Below are 27,171 nucleotides of genomic sequence, written 5' to 3' on the forward strand. Positions count from 1 at the left end.
AAGTCAGAATCTATTGTATAATTCCATCCCAGAGCCATTATTTCAAACTCTCAAAATTTATTTTCTTCTCCACTCTCTTCTCTGTGATTTGCTCATGGTAGGAAATCAATACAATATTATTGAAGCTACATCCAGAGCTCATAGCTCTAGCTCTGCTAGCCAACCAATAGTTAAAGCTCATCGTCTGGAAATGAGTCATCTTGGATCATTCGTTGTCCTATCCCATGAAGAAAGGGATAAATATCTCTCTCATGGTATAAACCAGAAAGCAGCATCAAAATTAATGGCAATCATTTTGTTCCCACACATGTCTCCTAGTGACCACAGCCGGTTAAATTATGGCCACAACTTTGCTTAAAAGGTTTAGCAACAGAAACATTAAACACCTCCCATTCCTCATAAAAAGATACGGGGGGGGCAGAAAATTAGGCCTTCCTGGATCCTCCAAACATGATATCTGTTTCACATCAAAGATGGATCTCCTATTATAATTGAAACTCTGCCTTGGGACCCATCCAAACCCAACCACACTCCTAAAACACTGGATAAAGCAAAACCCATAAAGCACCGTAAGTTATTTCTTTCATGTAATGATTGTAAATTAAATCTTCATTAAGTCAATTTGCTGCTGATGCTAAGTGTTTCCTGCAAATATACATTGCGACATTAAAGTACCAAAATATTTTCAACTGATAATTCAAATAGTTTGCAAATGAAGTAAAATAAAATATTTCCTCCCTAGAAGCAATTCATCATAGAAAAATCACCTGAAATGTGTTCTGTTACATGTTCTGAAAGTCATATTTTCTCCTTGATAGCAAATATCTGGTGTCTGATTAACTTTTGATATGCTTGGAAGAAACGGATTGTCTGCAGCTATCTCACAGGGATGGAGGGAGTTGGTCCCTGTTGATTCTCCTTGATCTCTCAATGGCTTTTGATACCATCAACCTGGTTACCTCCCGGAGCAGCTTAGAGGGTTGCAAGTGAGAAATACAGTGTTGTGGTGATTTCACTCCTGTTTGAGAGAATGGTACCAGAAGGTGTTGTTGGATGATTTCTACTTCGACAAATGGCTTTTTGGGCTATGGTGTCCTACAGGGTTCCATTCTGTTTCCCCAACATCTATGAAGCTACTGGAGGAAGTCAACTGAAGTTTTGGTGTGTGGGGCCATCAATATGGCAATGATACTCAGCTCTCCTTCTCTATCTCTGTCTCCAAATCAGATGAGGTTTTGCAAGTGTTGGACCATGACTTACATAGCATTCACCTGGACAGAGGATGAAAATCTGTTGATGATGCCACAAACCCCTGCTGTAAAGCATGCTGTGACTTGGACATGTCTTTTCAGTGTTGTGACATGAGTTTTCTAGAATTCTCTACCCACAGAAGTGAAGCAAATCCGCGCATTGTTATGTTTTTGATGCTTGCTGAAAATCTTTCTCTTCTACCAAGTCTTCCCAAATTGGACAATTATATTTCTGTAGTTCATTCTTCCTGGTTTTTATATTTTTAATATTGTTATTGATTGCTATTAGGTTTTATATTTTATTTCTGTACACTGTGTGAGTAATATTGCATGTAGAGTGGTTTATGCATTCTGAAATAAATCACTACTTCTGCCAGTATATTATATACAGGATCCCTGCCAGAAACACCATACATTAAAAGTACCTGCTATCACGATCCCTTTTTATCTTCCTGCTGCCACCATTAGGATTCAAATAAATAATACATTTATATAGCTTTCTCATTTAGTTGATGGGTATAGGTGCGGGACAAGGTGGACCAGGAGATTAGGATGTGAACTCAAAATAAATTATTCACTTGAAGTATTCACTTTCTTGTGGCACAATGGACCAGTGCATCTAGCTGTTAACCAGAAGGGTGGTGGTTGGAGCCCAACCAGGGATAGCTGTGGGCAGGATTCCTGTAATGCAGGGAGCTGGACTACACCCTTGGGGTCTCTTCCAGTCTAAAAATCTATGATTCTATGGTTCTTCTCTCTGGTCAGCTTCTCTTCCCCACAGTTGCCTTTCAGACTTTACCAGGTCTTTTACAATAGTTCTTATCTTTGGTCAGGAATGCAGTGTTTCTTCCAATCAACTGCCAATCACTAGCACACTGGCCTCTGCTCATCCCAAATAACTGCTCCAGGAATCTTTCACCCCTCTTTGCAAACCTTCTTAGCATCTGACATCAGTGATTTTAGCTTTCAAGCACTGACTCCCTCCTTTGAAGAAGAAAAAAATGCCAGCCACCACTAAGATTTCTCAGTTCCCAGGTCCTCTCTGAACTCTCACTATGCCTCTGGCTGATGGTACTTCCAGATTCAGTCTTTCTCTGACTTGTCCTTTGTTTTTGTTTTTCAGGGTTTCTTCATAAGTACCGATGAGCATCTCAAAAACTGCCTGGCTGTCTAATCAGACTCTCTGTCTCTTAAACAGTGCTATTCTACTTTCTCCATCTGGAACCCTGCAGTCAATTTCCAGGTTTTCACTGACCTATAGTTATAGACTAGTAAGTTTAATTAATGTCCATGACAGGACGCATATTCTCCCTTTTTTGTATTCTGCAGAATCATATAAATATGAGGGAGGCCAGAGGGAGAGAGCGGGCTCCAGGGGGGTTCCAGAGAGCGTCCCGGGATGGGGAGAGGCAGCCCATCTTCTGGGGAAGAGAATCAGCATAGCAACAGTGGAGGGGGGGCAAATGGGGGCATCGGCGAGGCGGTCCCATGACTCCTTGCTAGGGACCAGCGGGGAGAGTAAGGGTCCTCTGCTGCCTACACCCTCCTTGCGCAGAAGGCTTCCGCACAGGGAGAGTAGGAGGAGACTAGGCGTCAAAGAGCTTCTTTGCTGGAAGAAGTTCAAGAAACGCCCACTGACGGATTCTGCCAGCGATTGAGACAGCCACGCGTGAGTGGCTGTCCGGACAGAAAAGGTTCACTCAGGCAACCCAGCCAGGTGTTGCACCGGTTTACGCACGAGCAACCCCTAGAACCATTACACTGACTTATACTAAATCAGATCCCTGGGCATAAAACCAGTGCCCGAAGTAGCTAACTGGGGATCTGTCTTCCAGCATATCATATACTCTCTAATATTCTTCAGATGATAAAAGGGACGTTCTATTATACATCAGTATCACTGCTTGAACATTTCCCCATGGTCAAGTACAAAAGCTATTAGAGGAATCATACAAAGCCACAGAATTTGAAACACAGAAATCTTTGAATTTATGTATGGTATTTAGGGAAGCCTGAGGAAAAACGAAAAGCCCATATCAATTAATGCAACTAACTATGTGTGTGTCTGGAGACGCATGCATTTATGAGTATTTTGGAAGCATGATAACTCTGAACAACCATTATTGCTATGATTGTGCAGGTGTATGATATGGGGCATCCCAGTGTTTATTTTGGGGTACAGGGAAATATACACTTTTGAGTTTGGGGATACAAAACCTCCTTTTTTAGTGTTTAAAACAGGCTTCCTCAACCTCGGCCTTCCAGATGTTTTGAGACTACAATTCCCATCATCCCTGACCACTGGTCCTGCTAGCTAGGGATCATGGGAGTTGTAGGCCAAAAACACCTGGAGGGCTGAGGTTGAGGAAGCCTGGTTTAAAACTTTTGAGCAACTGCAGAATCCTGGTGCTTTGGTGAATCCTGGGTGGATCAGCTGCACAGACACACAAACCTCGGCTTCCCCCCACCCCCAGCTGCCCTAGGACACCCAAATGCACAAAACAGGGAGACGCCACCAGTTCAGCTCATGGGAGAAATCAATGCCTTTTCTGCATCCACATGCAGGAAGGAAGGGGCTTTGGAGGGAAGTGTGTTTGCTCCAGAGGACCCCTTCCCCATTTCTCCAAATCCCCTTCCTCTCTAGGAATCTAGTCTTGTTTATTTTAAGCCATATCGAAAGTCAAGCTCCAGGATCAGATCTCTCTGCATGTCTCTCAAAGCAGGCAACAAAGAGGAAATGCCCACTAAACACACAGGTGGCACTGGCTCAGTGGCACTTCAGGTCCCCAAATGAAACTGGCAACAAAAGGTAAGGCAGCAATGCAAATAAACTGGGCAGGGACCTAAGAAATTTGGATGCAAAGCAGACACTCCCTGTTGTGTGCAATGTTGCTGAGCAGCTCATAAGAGTGTGCAAACAAGAACACGAAGAAGGTTGCTGCTTCTCTCTTTCCCTGGCCAGGCGATGGAAGAAGCAATGGATGAAAAGGTGGAGAGAATTTCGATTGTTTTTTGAGTGGGAGGGGAAGGAAAGGCTTACAATTGGGAATTCCAGAATTCACATGGCAAAATGATACTTTTAAGTGTTTTCGTGAAGCTCCTGGCAATTTTCGTGGCAACTGGAGGCTATGCATCTTCTGTGCATTTCAGACACAGCTCCATCTTCACCACTGACTACTCTGGCTGGCTAGTGTGAGGAATGACCGCTCCCCGCATAAAACGGGGGGCGCCCTTTGCATGGACGCGCACAGCCCCTGGATCTGGAGCGGCTCCATCAGTATAGGCTTGGCTTTGCCTTCCCTCAGGTGGGATACCTGGAGGTCTCCGCCTACCCCAGTCAGTTGTCCAATCCCACCTGGGGGAAGCGTTGCCAAGGAGATCAGGCCAGGTAGGGGAGGGATTACCTGCCCACACAATAGAGGGAGGATCTTACCTGGGAATCCTCACTTGGCTCCAGAGCTTCTCCCACCCTACCCACCCTCAGTTAATGTCTTACTTCGCAAGTTAACTTTTCTTCACAGGTTTTGCAGATTAACTTTTCCTTCACAGGTATGCGGGCGCTGCTACGTTAAGGTCATTGTTAAAGGGCCGGAAAGGAATTTCCCTGCATTGGCAGGTTTCCCCTTTCCTGTAGCAAAACGTCACAACTTTGGTGGTATCAGGCCTTGGGCGGAATCCTTTTGTCCATCTTCCTCTTTGCAGCTGGTTCCCCATTAAAGGGGTTTCTGAAGGGAGGCTTTGACTGTACGCCGCAAGGTCATCATTGCTCTCCCCGGCGGCGGCGGCGTAACGGGGGCGGCTATCTCTGCTTGAACATATATTCTCCAGAGCCGGCCCATTCCCCGCACAAACACTGGATAACCCTGATGCTCTCTAGGTCCCCGGCTGGGGACTGGGGAGGGAGAACGCCCAATGCCTGAGCCAAGGTCTATCCACATTTGAAATTTAATAAAGTTGTGGCCAATTTAATCCCATAGCACGTTGTCTTGAGTTGTTATTTCACATGACGGGGGGGACCGCTCGAGATCTGGGGACTCCGCCTGTCCACGCAAATGGAAAACTGACTGGGTAGATCTGAGAACACGTGAGAGTGAAAGTGTGATTTTACAGGAAGCATTTGCCTGAATTATTATTTTAGGAAATGCAGCCTTTCCTCCCTATACGATCTCAAACTGATTACGGCTATTGGATTATAAAATTAGTCATTGCAATGGCACCCATGAACCAATTTACTGTACTCAAGGTAGTTAGCCAGTGTGAGATGCATTCATTCCCCCCCCCCCCGGCCTTTTAAACACATGTTTATAGGTAAAGTGGAGACTGTAACTTATATTACTAACAGAGAACAGAGTTTTTTATTTTAAAAAAAGATATTGTTATTTCAGGTTCATTAAAGTTGAAGCAAGCAAATGCACAAATAGAAGAAGCAAAGCTAAAAAACAAAAACACCCCACAGTTAACACCCCACTTGAATTTGCTTTTGACACTACAAACCTGTGGAGGAATCACCAGGGTTTTGATTACTATGGAAAACTCAACAGAATTGCTGAACACAACAACACAATTGGATGATGTTTACTCTAACAAATGTGCTTTGGATATCTGGCCTGTATGCAAGAAAAAAAAACATTTCCCCCTAGTTAGGTTTATGAAACAGGCCTATCAATGTGTTTAGATGTTGCATAGCATTTCAATCATCTGCAAGTCCTAAGCAATGCTTGTTCATATTCACAGTTATCAAAAGAAAGTCATTGCCAAATTGGCTCAGATTAAGAACACTGCGCAGGAAGAGAAAATTCATATTAATGGCTATTAACACCACAGTGCAGGAAACAAGCTACACATCTTTATTACCTTTTGATTTTGCATCAAATGGAAGAAATTTAAATAAATATCTCCTTTTGGATTTGCTACTAGATAAATGCTTAATAAGAAACTAGTTTGCATGAGAAAGGAAGACTTGGAACTCCATTTCTGCAAAGCTTATTAGTAAACTTTGATTTAATTAAACCTCTTAAAGATATCTTTATTTTCTGTAAGGTTGATCCAGCTTATATATCTCTGCTGAAGGCCAGAAGATAGTGGGAGAGCATATTTTGACAGGAAGTGTCTATTAAAGAATTAAGCCAAGATAAATCAATTCCCTGGCTGTCATAAGAGCTCTAGGGAGCCTTCATGTTTTTCCCCACTTTCAAACTGCCTGCAAACACAAGAAAATGTGTGTGCAAATGTTAGCAAATAGATATTTTGTGGCTGTTAGGGGAAAACAAATTCACAGGTCAAATGGGGATCCATATTGCAGGTTAGATTATGTAGTTTATGTAGATTATGGAGAACCCTGTTTAAAATCTTTGTTGACTCGTTGGGCTCAGGCACAGTCACTTCTGCTACAACAGTGAAACTAACTGCTTTTACCTCAAAGTTCTGCTTGCCTGTTGCAAAAGTTCTGGATCCAACTCTGTAAGTGATTAAAGTAATACTCAAACTCCTTTTTCCTCGATCTTGTAAAAGTATAATTTGATCTACTGCAGAATGAAAGTTATAGAAACAGTTGCACAAAGCTAAAAATCAGTTCATGTCACAAACATCTGTTGACAAAATGCATGTTTATAAATACTTATAATATGCCTAAGCATATTATAGCTATATTTAAGATACATGTTTCTGGCATAGCTGTCAGCATCCCTAGACATGGAAAGTAAACACAGTATTCTAAATGTGGCAGAATGAATTATGATATTTTAAAGAGGTTATTCTGTTTATGTTACATCCTAAACATAACTGCTATACTGAATTATACCACTTATAGAAGTTGATGTGTAATCTAATTTTCCACTTGCTTTCTTGCCACCATTGCTCCAGGTTGTTGGTGCAAACACAAACACTGTATCTAGGAGAATTCCTGGATGCCAAGATCCAAGTTTGGGGCAAGTACCCTTTGGTGAGATAACCAAAGCAAAGATTTAAAATGACTAAATATGTGGCAAAGTAAGGTTGTTACACCTTTAAAAAATGCCCTTCAAAATGAGTTCCAAACTTTCCTTCTTTCCTTAGTGTAGGAAACAAACTTCCACCTGCCTCCTTCCTTTCCCAAATGAAGACTTATTGCTCCAACAGGCCTTTCCAGATGGATAAGTACAGTAGGTCTCTACAATGGTCTCTGTCCATTTTTGTGTGTGTTGAATTAATGGTTCTCCTCAGCTACTGAAGGGAGAATGCTGTAATCATTCAGTGGCTCGTCAAAGCTTTGCAAACCAGCAAGACCTCAAATCGGCTCCTAAACAAAAGGGACTGGAGAAAGCATGCTTGTCGGTCTGCTTCCTGTTATTTATTTTATTAAAATTATATATTTATTTTCTCCGACATGGCAGCTTACAGATGAACCAGGAACAATGGAAAGCAGTGAAAAACAATCATTCCCAGGTCCAGCATAAGATATCTGACAAGGTACACCAGGGGCAGAGGTGCTGAGTTGCGCCTGACATTGGGGTGGAAGCCAATGTTACATGTGCAATGTGCAATGTGCGTGTAATGTCATGTGTATCATGCATTGCATGTGTGATGACTGTCGCATTGGGAGAGGCCAACCAGGCCTCCTCCCAAATGCCACATTCATCCATCAGGCCACAATGATCCATGCCACCTGGGGCGACTTCCCCCCAGGTCTCCTGTGCCCCCTGAAGATTGAGGGAGCTGAGCTCCGACCCAGTGGACATGTGGGGGGAGGGGGCTGCAGGGTCCTTAGCCCCATAGAGTTAGTGAACAGGGATCAGTTCACACAGAGATAGACAAGAGCACAGCATTAGAATCTGGGGGGAAGATGGGATCCCAGGAGGACTGTGTGTTGTGTATTTGTGTATACTGTGCATATATATTTACACACACACATATATGGGAGAGGGGGAGCAGGTTACCAATTTTCCCTTCTTACCCAGACTCCTATCATGAATTGCCACCTACCAGAAGGTGCCTCTATATCAGGCATAGGCAAACCCAGCCCTCCATATGTTTTGGGACTACAACTCCCATCATCCCTGACCACTGGTCCTGTTAGCTAGGGATGATGGGAGGTGTAGTCCAAAAACATCTGGAGGGCCGAGTTTGCCTATGCCTGTTCTATATTGTGGGGCAGCTGAGACTGGAAGTGAGAGCTTGGGGTGGGGGTGGGGGTGGGGGAAGGAATCCACCCAAGGTAGATCACATCCAGAAACTTATATTGCGTGGACAGGCGGAGTCCCCAGATCCCGAGTGGTCCCCCCGTCATGTGGAATAACGACTCTAGACAACGTGCTATGGGATTAACTTGGCCACAACTTTATTAAATTTCAAATGTGGGTAGACCTTGGCTCAGGCATTGGGCGTTCTCCCTCCCTAGTCCCCAGCCGGGGACCTAGGGAGCATCAGGGTTATCCAGTGTGTGTGGGGGGGATGGGCCGGCTCTGGAGAACATATGTTCAAGCAGTGATAGCCGCCCCCGTTACGCCGCCGCAGGGGAGAGCAATGACGACCTTTCGGCGTACGGCCAAAGCCTCCCTTCAAAAACCCCTTTAACGGGGAACCCTGGTATCGCCGCCGCAAAGAGGAAGATGGACTAAAGGATTCCGCCCAAGGCCTGATACCGCCAAAGTTGTGACGTTTTGCTACGGGAAAGGCGAAACCTGCCAATGCAGGGAAATTCCTTTCCGGCCCTTTAACAGCGACCTTATCGTAGCAGCGCCCGCATACCTGTGGAGACAGGTTAACCTGCAAAACCTATGAAAAAAAAAAAAAGTTAACCTGCAAAAGAAGACATTAACTGAGGGTGGGTAGGGTGGGAGAAGCTCTGGAGCCAAGTGAGGATTAACAATTAAGATCCACCCTCTATTGTGTGGGCAGGTAATCCCTCCCCTTACCTGGCCTGGTTTCCCTGGCAACACTTCCCCCAGGTGGGATTGGACAACTCGCTGGGGTAGGCGGGGACCTCCAGGTATCCCACCTGGGGGAAGGCAAAGCCTATGCTGATGGGGCCACTCCAGATCCAGGGCTGCACGCGTCCACGCAAAAGGCGCCCCCCGTTTTAAGTGGGGAGCGGTCATTGTTATCTTAATAATAATAATAATAATAATAATAATAATAATAATAATAAATTTTATTTATATCCTGCCCTCCCCAGCCGAAGCCGTGCTCAGGGCAGCTAACAACAATAAAACAGTACAACAGTACAACAGTACAACACAACACAACACAACACTCTAAAATCATTCATTATAAAATTAATTCAAATCAAGCCAATGGCAACCATTGGGCCAGAGCGCCGCGAAGATTGCCAAAGGAGGGAGTCAGGCGGTGCCCTGGCCAAAGGCCTGGTGGAACAGCTCTGTCTTGTAGGCCCTGCGGAAAGATGTCAAGTCCCACAGGGCCCTAGTCTCTTGTGACAGAGTGTTCCACCAGATCGGAGCCACAGCCGAAAAAGCCCTGGCTCTAGTTGAGGCCAGCCTAACCTCTCTGTGGCCTGGGACCTTCAAGATGTTTTTATTTGAAGACCGTAAGTTTCTCTGTGGGACATACCAGGAGAGGCGGTCCCATAGGTATGAGGGTCCTAGGCCGTATAGGGCTGTAAAGGTTAAAACCAGCACCTTAAACCTGATCCTGTACTCCACCGGGAGCCAGTGCAGCTGGTATAGCACCGGGTGAATGTGATCTCGCAGCGAGGACCCCGTAAGGAGTCTTGCTGCAGCATTCTGCACCATCTGGAGTTTCTGGGTCAGTCTCAAGGGCAGCCCCACGTAGAGCGAGTTACAATAATCCAGTCTGGAGGTGATCTGAAGATCTGAAGATCTTCTGCCACATGCACACAGTATTATTATTTTAAATCAAAATACAATGATCGGATACCTCTACAACAGAATGAAGTGTGCAGGGTTTAAGTAATTTACCTATGCCTTTTAGTTCTAACACTCTCTTAATTACTGTGCCTTTTATAAGCCAAATAGCAATTTAACTTTACAAGCCAATCTTTGTTCAGGGCAGCCCCTGTATTTATAAAATGCTTTCGCAAACAAAGCAGCATGCACATTTTGAAAATTTACAATATAGATGTTTTCATGGTTAATTGATACACATTATCCCACACTTATTTGTTGGCTCTGTTTTCTTTTCTTCGCATCTAATTTTGTATTCCAAGGGGGGGACATGCATCTTTTCAGCTGATCTAATGAAAACTCTGCAATGGCAAACGAGTAACGAACCTGTGTGCAGTGGAGTACAGCTGGAAAGAATGCTAATTCTCTGCCTCAATGCTGCCTTCAAAGAGATTATTCAAGCCTTCCTCTGACATGGAACAGAGTGATCAGCCAGCAACGACTGCACATGAAAATAACCTTTATCTGCTTTAACAAAAAGGTAAACTAAAAAAGCAGTCAGTCATGCCCTAATTATTTACTTTTAGCTGGAGCAAAGGGAAGAGGGAATGCAAATCTATTTCAATTATGGCTTTGTAACTGGAATGATTAAAACTAGCCTAGGTTTGCAAATGTGGATTAAAAAGAACCCTCCAAGAATTTAAATAGTACTGTAACTATAAACTAGGAATTGAATTTTTTCATGGTAAAATGGCTGTGGTAAAGATATGGAGAAGTGGTGATGCCCAAATACAGTTAAACTAGAAATCTGGATCCAAAATACCAAAACAAATATTAATACTGTTGTACACCACCTCAGGCCCTGAGCAGTGCCAGATTGAGGTTTGATGAGGCCCTAAGCTGCTGGAGGTAATGGGGCCTTTTATATGTCCAGCTGTCTTTTGTTAACAACAAATTGTCACAGTTTTTTTGTGTTGAATACTATATATGCTATATGGTAATTTATGGACCTAATAGGTATCTAAAGCCATTTGCACATAACAAAATACATATTTTATCAAAGTAATTGTTGAACTGAAATACAATTGGAAATGTACATCCAGGTTTTTTCCTTTAATTTTTTTTGGGGGGCCCCAAGAGAGTGGGGCCCTAAGCTATACCTTGTTTAGCTTGTACGAAATCCGGCACTGCCTGAGCAGTAAGAGATTCCAGAGATTTCACCCAGCTCATCACACACTTCTCTGGCTTTTGTCTTCCTCACTACCAGCCAGAGCAAACTACTTTATTATACCAATAATCATATTTAGGTGGTAATAAAGACCCTTGCGTGGCTAATTCAATAATAGATTCCTCCATTAGATTTTAACCCTTGCTGGATCCAGGACCCCAGAGATTAGAAGGGACTCAGGCATCATGCAGGCTCACAACAATTAATTCTTGATCTTTTTTGGTATTTCAGATTCTGACCCAAATTCCTTTAATTGTTATCACTGATTCTCCTTTATTTTTATATTTTTTTTGTCACAAACATTTTGCTTTTGAAAGGGCAATTCCTGATTCAGGTTTGCTTTACCACATTTTGATACATAGTGAAAATCTCTGTGTTGGAAATGAAATGTTTACTTACAGTGTTTATAGGCTAGTCAACACCCTGAGTTATCTGGGCAAGATTGATAATGTCAGTATTGGAAGTAGAGTGTCTTTGATGGTGCTTAACACAGAAATCTGGAAAATCATGGCAAGGGAGTGTTTGGACACCGAAGAACCGAATTCAATTTTAAAAATGATAGTTTTCATTCTCACAAACCCTTGAAGTGGAGGTGTTGAAAAGCACTGAACAAAATTGCCACCTAGTAATGGATATAAATAACAAGCAGAATAGCCTGCAACCTTGCAATAGAAGACACTTCCCAAAATTCACTTGAATTATCAATCCCAAATGGTGTGGTGGGTCTTTAGGCTGAATCAGTAGAAACCAAACCAACTGCCTCCCTTACAATAAGGCAGTCTTGTGCCATCTTAAAGACAGATGAAGTTGTCATGTCATATTTTTTTCATAAAGCATAATCCCACATTGGCAGCCTATATATTTACAGGAATTTGGAGGCACCTGTAGGAGCTTAATATTCTACGCAGGTTGGGAAAGCGTAGTTTGACACCATCACAGGAACAGTGTCAACTGTTATGATATAAAAAGGTAAAGGGACCTGTGACCATTAGGTCCAGTCGTGACCGACTCTGGGGTTGCAGCACTCATTGTGCTTTATTGGCTGAGGGAGCCGGCGTACAGCTTCTGCGTCACGTGGCCAGCATGACTAAGCCACTTCTGGTGAACCAGAGCAGCACACGGAAACGCTGTTTACCTTCCTGCTGGAGCGGTACCTATTTACCTACTTGCACTTTTGACAGGCTTTCGAACTGCTAGGTTGGCAGGAGCAGGGACCGAGCAACAGAAGCTAACCCCGTTGCGGAGATTCGAACCGCCGACCTTCTGATCGGCAAGTCCTAGACTCTGTGGCTTAACCCACAATGCCACCCGTGTCTCCCCTGTTATGGTATAGCTGTTGCTTATTTGGTTATGTTGATATTTTGTGTTGATGCCCTGCTTTTTCCCCTGCACATTAGCACTTATCAGACCAGACTAGCAATGCCATAAGCTGTTATTAGATTCATGCTCAGAACTTGATTGTTTTAATAACTTACTTGGTCTGAGAAACTATCCATCCTTCCTGATAATTTGAAATCAGCTCACTTTCTTAAAAATGGCACTATAATTTATTGAGCATTGGCCCAGCCCCACCTTCAGTCCAGCAATCTAATCAATGGGGCCCTGGCAAAGTCATATAGGGTAGGGCAAGCTTCATGCAAAGGTGCAGAGTGATATTTACAAAAATCAAATATTTTAGTGGCTTCCTGTGACCAAATTGGGTGGGTGGGTGGATAAAACATTCCTTTCTAAACAAGCCAACCAACTAGTTTTAAAGTCTGGCCAAACACAACAATGATTTTAAAGAAACTTGGATCCCCTTTCAATGCAACAATTAATATTGCATGACAGATTTTGAAAAGTTAAAGTAGTCTGTCTCCCTTCTCAGTACAGTTCTAAAAGCAGCATTCTAAGAATGTGCATTGCCAAAGCATTATGAGCCAACTTAGAATTATCAATAAAACAAATGTTTATCATTCATGAATGAGGTTTACAATTAGTAGTATAGATACAATATGAGTGGAAGGAAGTTCATTCATCTCTATTTCATTTGTTCTCACCAACCCCCATCAGCATATCTTCATATAGAATTCTACCATTACCATTTCAAAAACATACATTTTTTAATGAAGAGTTGTACGTTTTGTTTCATTCACACATGTTTTTCAATAATAAAAAGTGGTGTAGTGAGTCAGGAGATCTGTGGTTCAAAGTCTACATCAGCATAAATTTATTAGGTGGTAACTCTTATGCATCAGTTCCCCCCTTAATACGAGGGATAATATATCCTGGTTGATTTACAAGAATAAATTTATTGTAAGAATTTCAGAGAAAATGTGCATAAAGTATACTGACAACCATATAACATGTATTATTAAAACTAAGAGAATAGCTTGTGTTCACATGTTGCAATAAGCCACAACCGGTAGTTTACTGTGGTTTACATTGAGTGAATAGTACAGTAAGCTCCCAACGTATGTGGGGGTTACGTTCTGGGGTACCTAAAGCCAAAATCACTTATAATCAAAGCACATTGTATTCAATGGTGGGTGGAAAGTTATTTTTTCTAGACACCTTCCCCCTTTCCACCCTGTTTTTAATTTTTAGAAATATTTTTGCCAAGCATATAAAGCTGAATGTGCACAAGTTAAATGAGTGTAAATTGCAGCCTTACCGTATGCCAGTACCCACAGCCCCAACCCACCCACTTCGCTCCTCTCCTGGAGCAAATGGAAGAAACAAACCAGGAAACCACATTCATGTTTCGCTTGTCATGACATCCCAACTTGGGATCTTGGCTTGTTTCTCCCTAACAAGCCTGAATTACTAACCATCCTTAAGCCATACTTTAGTGATGACTTAGGAACCCTGTCTTGTTTGGAAGCAACAAACCAGGACCTCATATTTGGATGTCATGAAAATCCAAGCTTAATTGTGACTTCACAGGTTTTTTTCCCTATTGCTTGCCTTGGAGGAGCAATCAGGCCATGTGTTTAGAGCATTGCTTATTCAAAGTAAATGGCAATAAGATGGAAACCCTGGCTTATTGTGAGATGTAACTCTGGCCTGTGGGGAAAAACTGGGTAAAAAAGAAGAAACGAACTCCTAAAGCATTTTGCACACACTCAGAAATTATTTTCTTCCCATTCTCATAGGAAACCCTACAAAGTCTGCTGATGCTACGATTGCCCTTCCTTCCAAAGAACCTTGTAGTTTACTTGTAATTGCTGTATGAAGCAGTCATTTGACAAGTTATTGAAGGGAAGCAAATTTAAAACAAGGTCTAATGTGTTCCAAAAGTGAATTGAAAAAAAGAAGACTGTTTCTTCTGTGACAACCCTGCCAGAGGATCTCAAAAAGTACTTAAAATGTTGAAGCACCTGACAGGAAAATAATAGGTTGTCAATAAAGCATGATAAATATTTCAAGGACACAACAAAAACCCCATTTGTCGACTATACAAACATAGTTTTCAGTCCCGGCTTCCTAATGTTAACCCTTTGTTATTCATATGTTAACTATTATCTGGCATTTTAAAATGTTAGAATAGCATGGATTAGATGAGGAGCAAGCAACAAAACACAGCACATATCTAGCCCATATTGCTCCTAAAAACCCACTGCTCTATTTAGCCCACAGAAAAGTCATTCCTACACAAGCAAAGGGAAAGTTAGCAGACTTAATAGGCTCATAAGTCTTATACTGCCTATTCCTAGTCCAACCTCCTATATTTGAACTGTCCCAGTTGGTCATTATAAAAACAATGATGCAAGTAATCAAGTTTTATTTTTTCTTCTCTCCCCCTGTCTCTTTCCCCTTAGTGCCATGTCTTTTCATTTCTGTCTTGGCTTAATTGATTTTATGTAAGCCACTCTGGGGGCCTTTTTTGCTGAACAATGGAGGAACAAATGCTCTAAATGAGTGTTTCCCAAACTTGTGTCTCCAGCTGTTTTTGGACTACAACTCCCATCATCCCTAGCTTGCAGGACCAGTGGTCAGGGATGATGGGAACTGAAGTCCAAAAACAGCTGGAGACACAAGTTTGGGAAACACTGCTCTAAACAAACAAATAAAACTAACTTTTTAAAAAAGGGATTTTTATAGTATTACTGCAATGTTATTTGTCATGAAATCATGTTTCTTTCAAGAGGTAAATTTTGAAATGTTTAAAGGGTTTGATACATAACTGAATATAGTGCCTCTAAATGGCTATGAGTATCTGCTGAGAGTTGTGGAGATGGTTTATCAGTGGTGGGCCAGCAACAGGCCTGAGTGACAGTTAAACTGTCATGCTTTCAATCTGCCAAACCAGCAACGGAAGCTGGTAAACTCAAATTACTCAGTCAGTAGACATCTTGCTTCATCCTATTGGACAATAGCACAAACTAATGTGGCGTCCTGTTCAACCATCCCAATTTAAGTGGAACATCCTAGATTTACAGAAGCCACCCTAGCTTCTGATTGGATCCCAGAGTGTTCCCTTTTTTGGTCCAGCTGGCATGCGCCAGAGTGCCGAACCAAAAAACACTCAATTTTTGTTCTCATGCAAGAGCCTGGAACCAAAAAAATGAGAGTCCTGATTTTGATTGGTGGGATGCGATGACAGAATTCAATCCAAACTGAAATGGCTGGGGTGTCTTGTATGTGCTGAGTAGAGAGAAAATAAATGCTAAGCACTGGTAAAGAAAGGAGAGTTACTGGGAATTGCTGGGAGAAGCTATGGGTCAACTAAAGGAAAAGACTTGGGCACTGGACATCAAATAACTTAAGAATTATCTGCTGCTTTGATTGAGCAGGGAGATAGAAGACTGTGAGCCAGTGTGGTGTAGTGGTTAAGAGTGGTAGACTCGTAATCTGGTGAACCGGGTTCGCGACTCCGCTCCTCCACATGCAGCTGCTGGGTGACCTTGGGCTAGTCACACTTCTCTGAAGTCTCTCAGCCCCAGACTTCCGGGTTGGCGCCATCGCCGAATGGCGGACTCCCTCCGAGCTCCGGAGGGAGCCTGCTCGGCAGGGGCTGGGTCCTACCGCGCCGGCGACGCGGGGACCCTCAAAAACCATGGGCACTGAAACCCATGGACATGGTGACTCGGCTGGCACCTTTTGCGCCCCCCGACCCGCGAAGGAGCCTTTTTAAAGGCTGCGGAACGGGTGACAGGGGGGGGTGGTGCTTTGAGTCCTCCGCTTCCCCTGCCGAGCGAAGCCGCATGCCATTCGACGGAGAGCGCTGACTTCTTCTATTGAAAATTTGGACTTAAAAGAATAACCCGTGAGTAATTGGAACCTGGACTAAAAAGGGGGATAAATTTTTTAAAAAATTCGGAGCGAGCGGGGGAGGCGCAAAAAGGAAGTCAGCCCCCCCCCCCCCCGTCGTAGAGGAGTTAAAGTAAAGGATTTGACAACTAAGATCGAGCGCAACCCTATTTTGACAAAGTTACTAACTTCGCGATGGAAAATTATAAGACTGAGCTGGAGGAGAAAAGTGGAATTGAATTAAAAAGCAACCCCCCCCCCCCGGAATCCTGGGAGCGATTTGTGAGAGCGCCGGGAGAAGAGAAAGAGAGGTTTTGACAGCTGTCAAAGAGCTGTCAAAGCGGAAGAACAAAAATGAGAACTTTGTTACGAGGACTTTGCCGGTTACATTTGTTATAAATTGGATACAAATTGCTTAAAACAAGGAATAACAAGTTATTTTGACTGGTGGGCGTGATCTGGAAGGGAACTGAGTTATTGCAATCCACCTAGAGGAGCTGAGGGATATTACAAGTATTGTTGGCTTGGAACTTGAATAGAACTTTTTATCTCCTGGGAAACTGCAGGAATGGAACACTATTTTGTCTACAGAGGTCTACACACTAAAGGAGACAATAGATTTATCTACTGAAGAATGGAAGGGACTTGGCATAATGTTTTGTTCCTGAATAACAGAGCCTCTGCAGAGGAATTAGAAGCTTTTGGAATTAGAACATTTGTGCAGGAGAGCAGGAAAAAAAAAAAAAGGAGGAGAGGGATTAACAAGAACAACAAGAACAACAAGAATTGGATAAAGTTGGAAGTGGGAACATTTGGGACATCCAGATTTGAAAAGTCTAAGAAATAAAATTGGAGTTTTTACTCCTAAATATAAAAATCTGGATGGAAGAAATGGGCCTTTTTGAGATAGACTCCTTCCAAGATTGGATATTCGAAATTAAAGATGACTGGTAAAGGACTATGGCCTAGATAGATGTGGGAGCTCCAGGAAGACATCAGACGTTGATGAACATTGGGAACGCAACCGGGAAAGGGGGGAGGGAAATTTGGAATCCAAAGGGCGTAAAATTATATTTGATTATCTTAATTATATTTTACAATTTTATTTTAATTAATTATATTTGATTTTTTTTTTATATAAATATTTATTAAGGTTTTTAAATATAAATGCACACATAATAAACGATCTTACTTCTATTACAACAATTTCATCACTTCTTTGGACTCCCTCACCTCTCCCGCTCCCATTTACATCGTTAAAAAATTTTTTTCCAAACAAATTATCAACTTGTTTACAATCTCATGTCCACTCATTCAAATATAATCTAGCACTTCTTCCAAAAAAAATTATATTTTCTTTAGTCTCACTTATCATCAAATTTAAATCTAGTTTAGTGGTGGCCAGTTTTTTATAATCTAGCATCCTTCTTAACATTCAACCAAATTACAATGTTTTTGTAGATACATCTTGAATTTCTCCCAGTCTTCCTCCATCTTCTCTTCTCCCAGATCACGGATTCTGCCGGTCATCTCGGCCAGTTGCATATAGTCCATCAGCTGCATCTGCCACTCTTCCAGTGTGGGTAGATCTTGAGTTTTCCAGTTTTTTGCAATGAGAATCCTTGCTGCCGTTGTTGCATACATAAAAAATGTTCGATCCTTCTTTAAGGATTATTTTTATTTGATTATTTTAATCTGTATTGTATATTAAAGGAGGGAACGCACGGAAGGGAACAGGTCGATTTTAGGGAAAATATTTTTAAAACTGGGCTAATGATAATAAGTTCAAAATCTGGGATAAGAATTTGCTGAATTTATTTGTAAAAATTGGAATACAAGAGGGGGAGGGGAGGGGAAGTCCTGGAAAGATGTTACTGAAAATAGGATTTTAAATTGGAATGTTTTGTTCTTTTTATTTCTTTTGTAATTGGAAATTTCTAATAAATATTATTTTTTTTAAAAAAAATGAAGTCTCTCAGCCCCACTCACCTCACAGAGTGTTTGTTGTGAGGGAGGAAGGGAAAGGAGAATGTTAGCTGGTTTGAGACTCCTTCGGGTTTATCAAATCCAAACTCTTCTTCTTCTTCTGTTATAACTGTTCTAATGGATTAGACCAAGATCCTCCATATAGTACAGAAACATTTGCAGTTGCTAAATCAAGAAAATCTGAAATTTATTGTTTAAAGGGGAACCAATATCATGGCACTGCAGCCAGTTTAACAAGATGCTTAGCATCCCTTGGAGTCATCAAGTTTTATTTGGACAAGACAACTTTCTCAGCAATTGGTTAAATGCCCAGTCTTGGCCTTGGACTGCATCATATCAATATTCCATGAAAGATGCCTTTTTTTTTTTTTACACTTCAGAGTTATAATATCTAGGCTGCAATCTTATTCACATTTAACTGGAAGCCTCACTGAACAATACTATCAATTTCTGAAACAATTAGAAAATGTCCTAGTTTTAAAAAACCTCTAGCACTGCATTTTTGCTAAGGTGAATGCCAGAACAAGAATATTATAGTAAACAGGAATTGCAGCCTCCTCTCCACCCTCTGCCAAAAAAAGAAGCGGCTTCAGCACCTGCAAATCATTCAAAACTTGTTGAATCTTTCCGCATCACTGCACCTCCATGACTGGAAAGACATTAATATAACACATAATTGCACTCTGGTTATACAGGATACGAAGAATGAATGATTGAAAAGCAAAGACAAAACAGGTATAGTCATTGGGAGGAAGAGATAGTGTAGTGATGTTACCACCACTATGAATTCAGTTGTTCAAATAAAATATATATTTTAGTCTGAATCCAGTCTACCAACCCCAAATTCACACACTGCCCATTGTATTACTATTTGAAATACCTAATGTGGATTGGGTCAGAATATAAAAATCTTCTACATGGTATATACCTTTGTTTTCAAAAAGTATTTGCAAACCACCTTTAAAATATCATTTTTGTTCAGATCATGAACAATTAATCAGATAAAAGACAGCGAATCCTTAAAGCAGGAAGTAAATTGATTAGTTCTCAATTTTATCTCAGTGACATGCTCTTCTCTCAAGAAGTGATAGATTAATTGCATTGCCACCTAATTATCCTTTTAAAGAAGAGAAAACGCAGACATTGTCACTAACAAGGATATAAGGAAACAAGTTTTTTCCAATGACATCTGAACAGCAATCGAGGGATACCTTCAATTAAGCACACACACACATTTCCCTGAATATTAGTACAAAGCCATAAGCAAAAATTGGGAAGGTTTTGTGTAGTAATTTAAGGCAGTATCCCGATGTTGCCAAAGCCTCCATACTCCAGAGTAGGGTTCAGGAACTGGAGATAAGAAAAAGATGTAGGGATGAGCAGAAGTGTGTGGTAAGATTCTCCTGTTGGCTAGCACCCTTGAGCTCAAGAGAAGTATTTTCATGAGTAAGTGCTTATGCATGATAAAGTCAAGGGAGAAAAGAAACAAGGTTAACAGAGAAAGGTGAAGCATCACACTAGTCAGAGAACAAGCAAGAAAATAAAACAGGAGCCTTGGAGATGAAACATGGTTGTAATAACCCCCTTCTCTCTGGTTGAAGTCAAACCCTGCCCCCATGATTAAATGCCATTTATTATTTCAATTTCCTGAGTATTTTTCTTGGGGGTGGGGACAAGGACTGTTGGTGCATTATTTCCTATTACTGTTATCATTGTTACTGAGAGTACAAGATACTGTGCAGATCACTCCAGGAGATGTCTGTAACAAACTCCCAAATCAATCTCCCTGGAGTGCGTACAGGAACATACAGGATTGAAAATTCAATGTAAAGTGTGCCAGCTGGAAGGACATCACATCACATACCCCCTCGCCTGCCAACAGTGTAAAATAAATCAATATCAGACAACATTAATAGTTGAAATGCTTTAAATATTGACTGGATGGGGGCTTAAAAGTTTTCAGCTCAACTCCAAGCTCATCTCCGTTCTACTTCGGACCAATATCTTTCTTTAAAATGCAAGTTTCCACCAATCACATACAAAACAAAGAATGCAGTTCAAAGAACAGGCACAAATGAAAGGTACTACAGACAGCCAAGTGGTGGGCATAAGGAGAATTGTGCACTCCTTCAAATTGTACAGCTACCCCTGGCTTTTGGTATGTGGTGCGGGCAGACCAGCACAACATCTAGTTTGTTAAAAGCTAAGAACTTCTTGACCACCCTTAATGCATATTCAAGAGCAGGGGCCTCCATTGTGGTACCTGTGGTTGTTGTGCATCCTTGAGGACTTCTCCTGGTGCCCACAATGCCTCAGCCCCATTCTCCCCACTAAAAGATCCATTTGCCTTGAGATGGCAAAGGTGGTTCCTTTTTCTTCCACTGAAAGGCACACAGAGGTAAAGAGAAAATAGGAACAACAACAACTAGCTCTCCCAGTCCCTCTTTGAGCTTCATGTGCTTCTCAAGGCCCAGTTTGGCATCAGAGCTGCTAAAAGTAAGCAAATCAACTGAGAGGGCAAGAAAGAAAAAGGAGGAAAATAGGAGACTGGGAGGAGGAAAATAGAATGAAAGTGTGATACCAGAGATATCAGAAGAATGAGGCAATGGAGTGTCTGAGAGAGGAGATATACGTCCCTGATATCAGATTCTTGGGTGGTGGTGGTTCTGTGCTTTTGTAGAATTATGGCATGATTAACCCTGTGGGGCATTGAAAGAGATGCTGTGATCCATATACCAATAATGGATCTATGATGTGCTTATATTTTGTTATGGATTTATGAATCAGTTAGTAATGGACAACATATTATAAAAAATACTGCAACACTGAAAATTAAGCCTCTATTACAGACACCTCACAACTTACACATTTAACTTATGCAGTTTCAACTTTATGCGCTTGACGGCCGTCTAAATGAAATCTCACAAATTAAACACAGAGAAGGCAGTGAGCTTAAAAGCTCTTTTTACACAGGGTTTCCCTGTTGTGGAAAGAGCTTTTAAGCTCTCTATCTTGCTTATGGGCTGTGGGAAGCTCTTGCAAGAACTCGGAAACTCCTGCAAGATCTCATGAGAGCCTCCTACAATCTGGTAAGCAAGGCAGAGAGCTTAAAAGTTGTCTGTGTTACTTTTGGGGGTGTGGGGTAGGGAGGTAAGACCCATTTGGCATGCCAACTCCAGAAGCTAAAACTACTTGTACTAGAGCAGTTCCAATGGGTTGTTTGACCCCTAGGTACGTTGGTATTAACAAAGGCCTAATTTTTCTCTTTAAGCCTGTGTCTACTGGTGTTCCCTTGGGGAACTCCAGGCAGGATGAACCCTTTACGAATTTCTCCAGCATGTCTGTGACTAAGGAAATCTCAGCAACCAGATATTTATTTCCTGTGTCAAGTTGCCACTTAACGTCATATGGCAGCATATCCACATGCTTATGGCAGACCTATCTGTGGCTGGGATAACCTGCAAGTGTGAGCCAGCACTTACTTTTTAAAAGTCTACCTAGATATATTTTTAAAAGGCTCCTCCTGTTGCTATTCACGAAGAAATACACATGTGTCCAATAATTATAGTTATCACGACTAATTTGATTTAGACATTCAGTGTGGCATTCAAAGCTAAATAAGATGAAGATAAGATAATTTGCACACTGTAATTTTCTATGAAATAAGGTTATACTTTCCAGGAAAATTAATTTTGTAACGTATTATTTCCCAATATTCATAAAAAGACACTGTGTATTATATACAGAATCTTTTCAAAAGAAAGTTGGGATAATATAATAAAATCACATAAATGGAACTTACTGAAAGTGAATGGATAAGACTTCAGCTGCTCAAAATTACAAACGAAGAAGTGCAATTTCTCTTTTTGGTCTTGGTGCTCTCCAATCTTTGTGCCGATCACTTCTTCCTAAATAACAGTGAGGAACGCTGTTGAAAATGAAAGCAATTATTATCCCTAGCAAATGACTGCATTTCTTCTCACATACAGAAGCCCCTGTAGTACTATAATTACGCATTGTCTGTCTATTTATAAGCACCAGAACATTGTAAGACAGTAGAAATGAACTCATGCCAAGCCACCACTTAACCAAATATGCTTGTATAAATACAGCAGCATTATTGGAAGCAGGCTCAACATTTTCATTGGATCATCATGTCCCAAAACTATCAGATGAGGTTTAATCTTTAATAAGAGCTTATCTCTAACCAATACCTAAAGTGGTTTGCTTTAGGAGGGAGATAAAGTAAGATTTCCAAAATGACTTGCACACCAGGTTTAAAACACACAACTGGAGTAGAAAAGATATACAGTAAAGGGAACATAGATCATAGACTGCGTTCACAACTTAAACAAATCATTGTATATAAATGTATATAAATGAAGTAAAAGTCAATTAGTGAGTGAAATGCACGTATCACTATGTACAAAAGTCAGATTAACCTGTGGGCCACCAGGCTGAATGCAGATTGTCAGCCACAGGGTTCTGCTGTCAAGTGGCACAGCATGATTTGTCAATCAACTGGCAGGCCATAAAACTGAGGACCTAACTCCCGGTTTATCAGCCTGAACGTTTTTCTGACCTATCCAGATCCCACCAATTTTAGCACCAATAGCAGACACACCGACACTGCAAATACCCTCCCCCAGTAATCAGACTGACCATATGATGTGTGGAGATGTTGCAATAACCCCCTCCCCTACTGATCTGTATGTGTATGTATGGGATGACCATACCCAGCACTGTAATGTAGCCCACAGGCAGATGGGCCAAGTATGAATGCAGCCCTCAGACATAGGGATGTTGGGCAATTCTGATGGAAACAGAAACAGAAATTGCCTGTGGTTGCTTATTCGCCCCATGTCTGGAACGAAAATCAATATGACCAATTATGATTGGTATTCACAGTCGTTTTCAGTCCTCAAACCATGCATAATTGATGGTGGTTTCTCTGCACCGCCATAAGTGTTGCATTTCCTTTGCATAGAAAGGAAAGGTGTGTGATGAGAACATAATTAATAAATCTAGTAAAATTCCACTCCAGTGGACAGCAAAATGAACAACATTGCCTTTTTAGAAGCCTAATGGCAGCAGAACAGAAACAGTGTAGCATGCGACAAACACCGGTCAGAAGAGCAATCAATGCCCTCTTGCACCCTACTGAGTAGCCCTTGCCATAAAACGTAGCTACTAAGCTACATTTGTTTTGATGGGTCACAAGTTGTGCATGCCTGTTCCAAGATCATGGCCAACGTCTCTATAAGTCAGTGTGTTTGCTATGCTAAACTCTTCTTCCTGAATGAAGCTGGGTGGGGGGTACTGCTGGAAAAGTGGGAGGTAAGGTAACAGCTTACATTTAGTCAACCTGTTGCCTCTGAGACACCAATACACATACACCTTCCCACTTAGGAATTGCATGGAAAATCAACTTCTTTATGGAGAATCAAGTTTCTTTCTGAAGCCAGCAGATGCAATTCCTATCTCCACATATATCTTAGGCATGCCAATACAGTGGTACCTCGGATTACAGACGCTTCAGGTTACAGACGCTTCAGGTTACAGACTCCGCTAACCCAGAAATAGTACCTCGGATTAAAATTATGAAAATACAATCACTGTCATACTATGGTGAAAGAGCTAAATTTTAACTATGTTTTCCATTTCAAAGCAGAGGAACAAGGCTGATAATTACCGTATTTTCTCGATCTATATTCAGGTATGTATATATACTATGCCATTCATGGACAGAATACGTGTCACAGGTACAGTGGTACCTCGGGTTACATATGCTTCAGGTTACATACGTTTCAGGTTACAGACTCCGCTAACCCGGGTTAAGCTTCAGAAATCGCGCAGCGGCAGTGTGAGGCCCCATTAGCTAAAGTGGTACCTCGGGTTAAGAACAGTTTCAGGTTAAGAATGGACCTCTGGAACGAATTTAGTTCTTAACCCGAGGTACTGCTGTACATCACCACTGAAGAGAGGCAAATAGTGGTATTCTTAAAAGTCTTAGGAACAGTTATTCAAAGGCTGGACGTGGACACCAGAAAGGCTCAACAACCAACAAAGCTTCTTTCTGTAAATATAACTGAGTGACAGGGAAGGACAGAGGGAGGCAAGGATGGAAAGAGACAGAAGTCATAGAGTACAGAATGAGAAAATCAAGAGCCAAGGGAAAGGAAGTCGGGGCAGAGAGCCAAATGGAGAATTGTAACTGGCATTCGCTCACCTACAACTTATCTTTCTCATCATGTTTTCTTACACATGACCATCATTTGGAAGGCAACTTGGTAGAATGGAAACAAAAGGCTAGCAATGTAGATTGAGCTCAAGGTCAAAGGGTGATTCTGTGTACTATTGCCTAATAGCTGTAGTAACAACCCAGCATCATTATTGGAATAATACAAGACAATGAACACCATGAATGCTTAAATATTTAAAGTTCTTTTGAAAACAAGAAAAGTACGCATTCCTTTGAAGATCCTCCTGTTTTTAAGCTGCTGAAAATGGTCGAGGTAGAGAACAAACTATCAATTAGTTGAGTACCTCTCAATTAGTTGAGTAAATTCAGGACAAGCTAAAGCATACTAGAGCATGGATGAACGAACACAAAAACAAGACAATCATTGGCACCAGAAGCTCATCATTTACAGACACATGACTAAATTGGATATAGTGGCTTCTTTGTTCTCAGCTGAAAACAGAGTTATCAATGAAAGTTGAATATGACCATTTAAATTGTAATGTACATGTATAAAATTTCATCATCATATTTGGTTGAGTAAGAAGAATAAGATATGCTGGATCCTTTCCAACAAGTTGTATCATGGAAGCTATATTATCAGTGAAAAGTAATTTTCTGCACAAAACACAAGATACTATTCTCCTGTAGCACTATTTAGAATACAAGGTATTTACAGGTATTAAGTTCTGTGTTAAATGGAGCTTATTTTCTAGTAAGTGCAGTCTTAGGGTGCAATCCAGACAAACTTAGGTGAGCCTAATTGACATTGAAATCAACAACCAGACTTCATATTTAGATGCTTCAGCCACATTGCTGTCAATAGGACTTAGGTATCCATAATTTTCTCAGGAATGACCATAATTACTAGATAAGACACAGGTGAAAAGTAAATGTTTTAGATATCCCTCTTTGTGACTCTATATTAGCATTATTTAGTATTCAATCATTTTAATGGGGTTGCCACACTGGAACCAAATCAGTATCTGTTAAGTAAATTATTTGCTTTACAAAAATAAAAAAATCAGCCACAATGCAAGTGCATTGATTGGAAGTCATTCATCATACTCAGAAGCTCTTAAAAGTTGAAAATACCAAGGACTCTTGTATAAAATGTAAATGAACCTTTTTTTTTTTTTGTAGATACTAGCATTCATCTAAGAACTAAACAAACAAAACAAAAAGGGAATGGATTCTATATGACATCTAAAGCTTTGCTAAAAAATTAAGTTCTAGTTATCCACTATAACAAACGACAAAATAGAACACTTTGTGCCAAACTACATCTGGTTGGGCCAAACATTACTCATTTTATTTGTTTATTTCATAAAATTTATACACTGCTTGACTGTAAAAACAAAACAAAAAATCTCAAAGCAGTTTACAAAAGATAAGCAGTGAAATCAAGGGGGGGGGGAATCACAATCCTACTTTAAAACACACAAAAGTTAAAATGCTTAAACAGATTAAAATTACCTCGACTTTCTAAGCATCTGGGTACCCATATTAACCATGCCTTGTGAGATTAATAATAAAAAACACCAACACCCACAGAACTGACAAACTAGATTGCCCTGGCGTAATGGGAGAATTCTTGGCCTGTGATTTAATGTTTCTGCTGCTCCATATTAAGCAAGTTATGACATGTGATTAATTTTTATATAATTGTTTTAAATTGGTTCTTTTATTATTATTATTATTATTATTATTATTATTATTATTATTATTCTGTGTTTTTAGATATTCTTGTTTTTAACTGTAAGCTGCCTTGAATCCCATCAGGTGAAAAGGAGGGACATAAACAAACAGCAACAACAAAGTAGCATGCTGTAGTATTATTCACAGCGTAGTATTAAGAACATAGGAATCTGCTTAGGCCTCACCCACACTTACCTCCTGCCCTGTGTTTTCTCCATCTCCAAGTGCTTTTTGTTGTTTTGTTTTGTTTTGTTCTTGCCGTGCTGCTTTCACCAGAAAAACCCACTCTTTAACGCTGAACATACAACAGCTTGGGTTTTCCATGGAGTTGTTTTCAGCAGTAAAGAGTGCATTTTTGCAGAGGAAGCAAAACAAAACCCAACCCTTTGACATAGAGCTTTTAAGCAGGGACCTATGTCTAGAAACAGAAATGGCACAGAAGGAAGTCTGAATGAGTCCTTCGGCATTCTGATAGGGACTGGTTTTGTGTGTAAACTTATTTCCACCAACAATCTATGCTGTCACTTCAGAAATGCATGAACGGCTGCCTCTGAGCATCCAGTTATCAGTCCAGGCTACAGATATTGACTTGCATCTCCAGTTTTTTTTATTTCTGCTCACACTATGCTGCATCAGGCCAGATACTTAGCAGGTCAGTGCAAAACTTTCTAATCAATTTTTAATTGTCAAATAGGA

At 41.1% G+C, this 27,171-nt stretch overlaps 2 long non-coding RNA genes across 2 annotated transcripts in view; one reads left to right on the forward strand and one right to left on the reverse strand.

Annotated features, from left to right (window-relative positions):
* LOC309350869 overlaps nt 1-27,171 on the reverse strand; it is a 51,213-nt gene that overhangs the window by 2,486 nt on the left and 21,556 nt on the right. The window contains exon 2 of the long non-coding RNA XR_014160535.1: nt 22,339-22,464. This is a non-coding gene — a long non-coding RNA (uncharacterized lncRNA). The remainder of the gene's footprint in view (nt 1-22,338; nt 22,465-27,171) is intronic.
* Nucleotides 7,391-14,725, forward strand: LOC309351076. The gene is made up of 4 exons (XR_014160685.1): nt 7,391-7,697; nt 10,414-10,631; nt 12,187-12,287; nt 14,453-14,725. It is a non-coding gene; the product is annotated as an uncharacterized lncRNA (long non-coding RNA).

This window comes from Podarcis erhardii, assembly GCF_964252035.2.
Source record: "Podarcis erhardii genome assembly, chromosome: 10".
In the NCBI taxonomy this organism is placed as follows: Eukaryota; Metazoa; Chordata; class Lepidosauria; order Squamata; family Lacertidae; genus Podarcis; species Podarcis erhardii.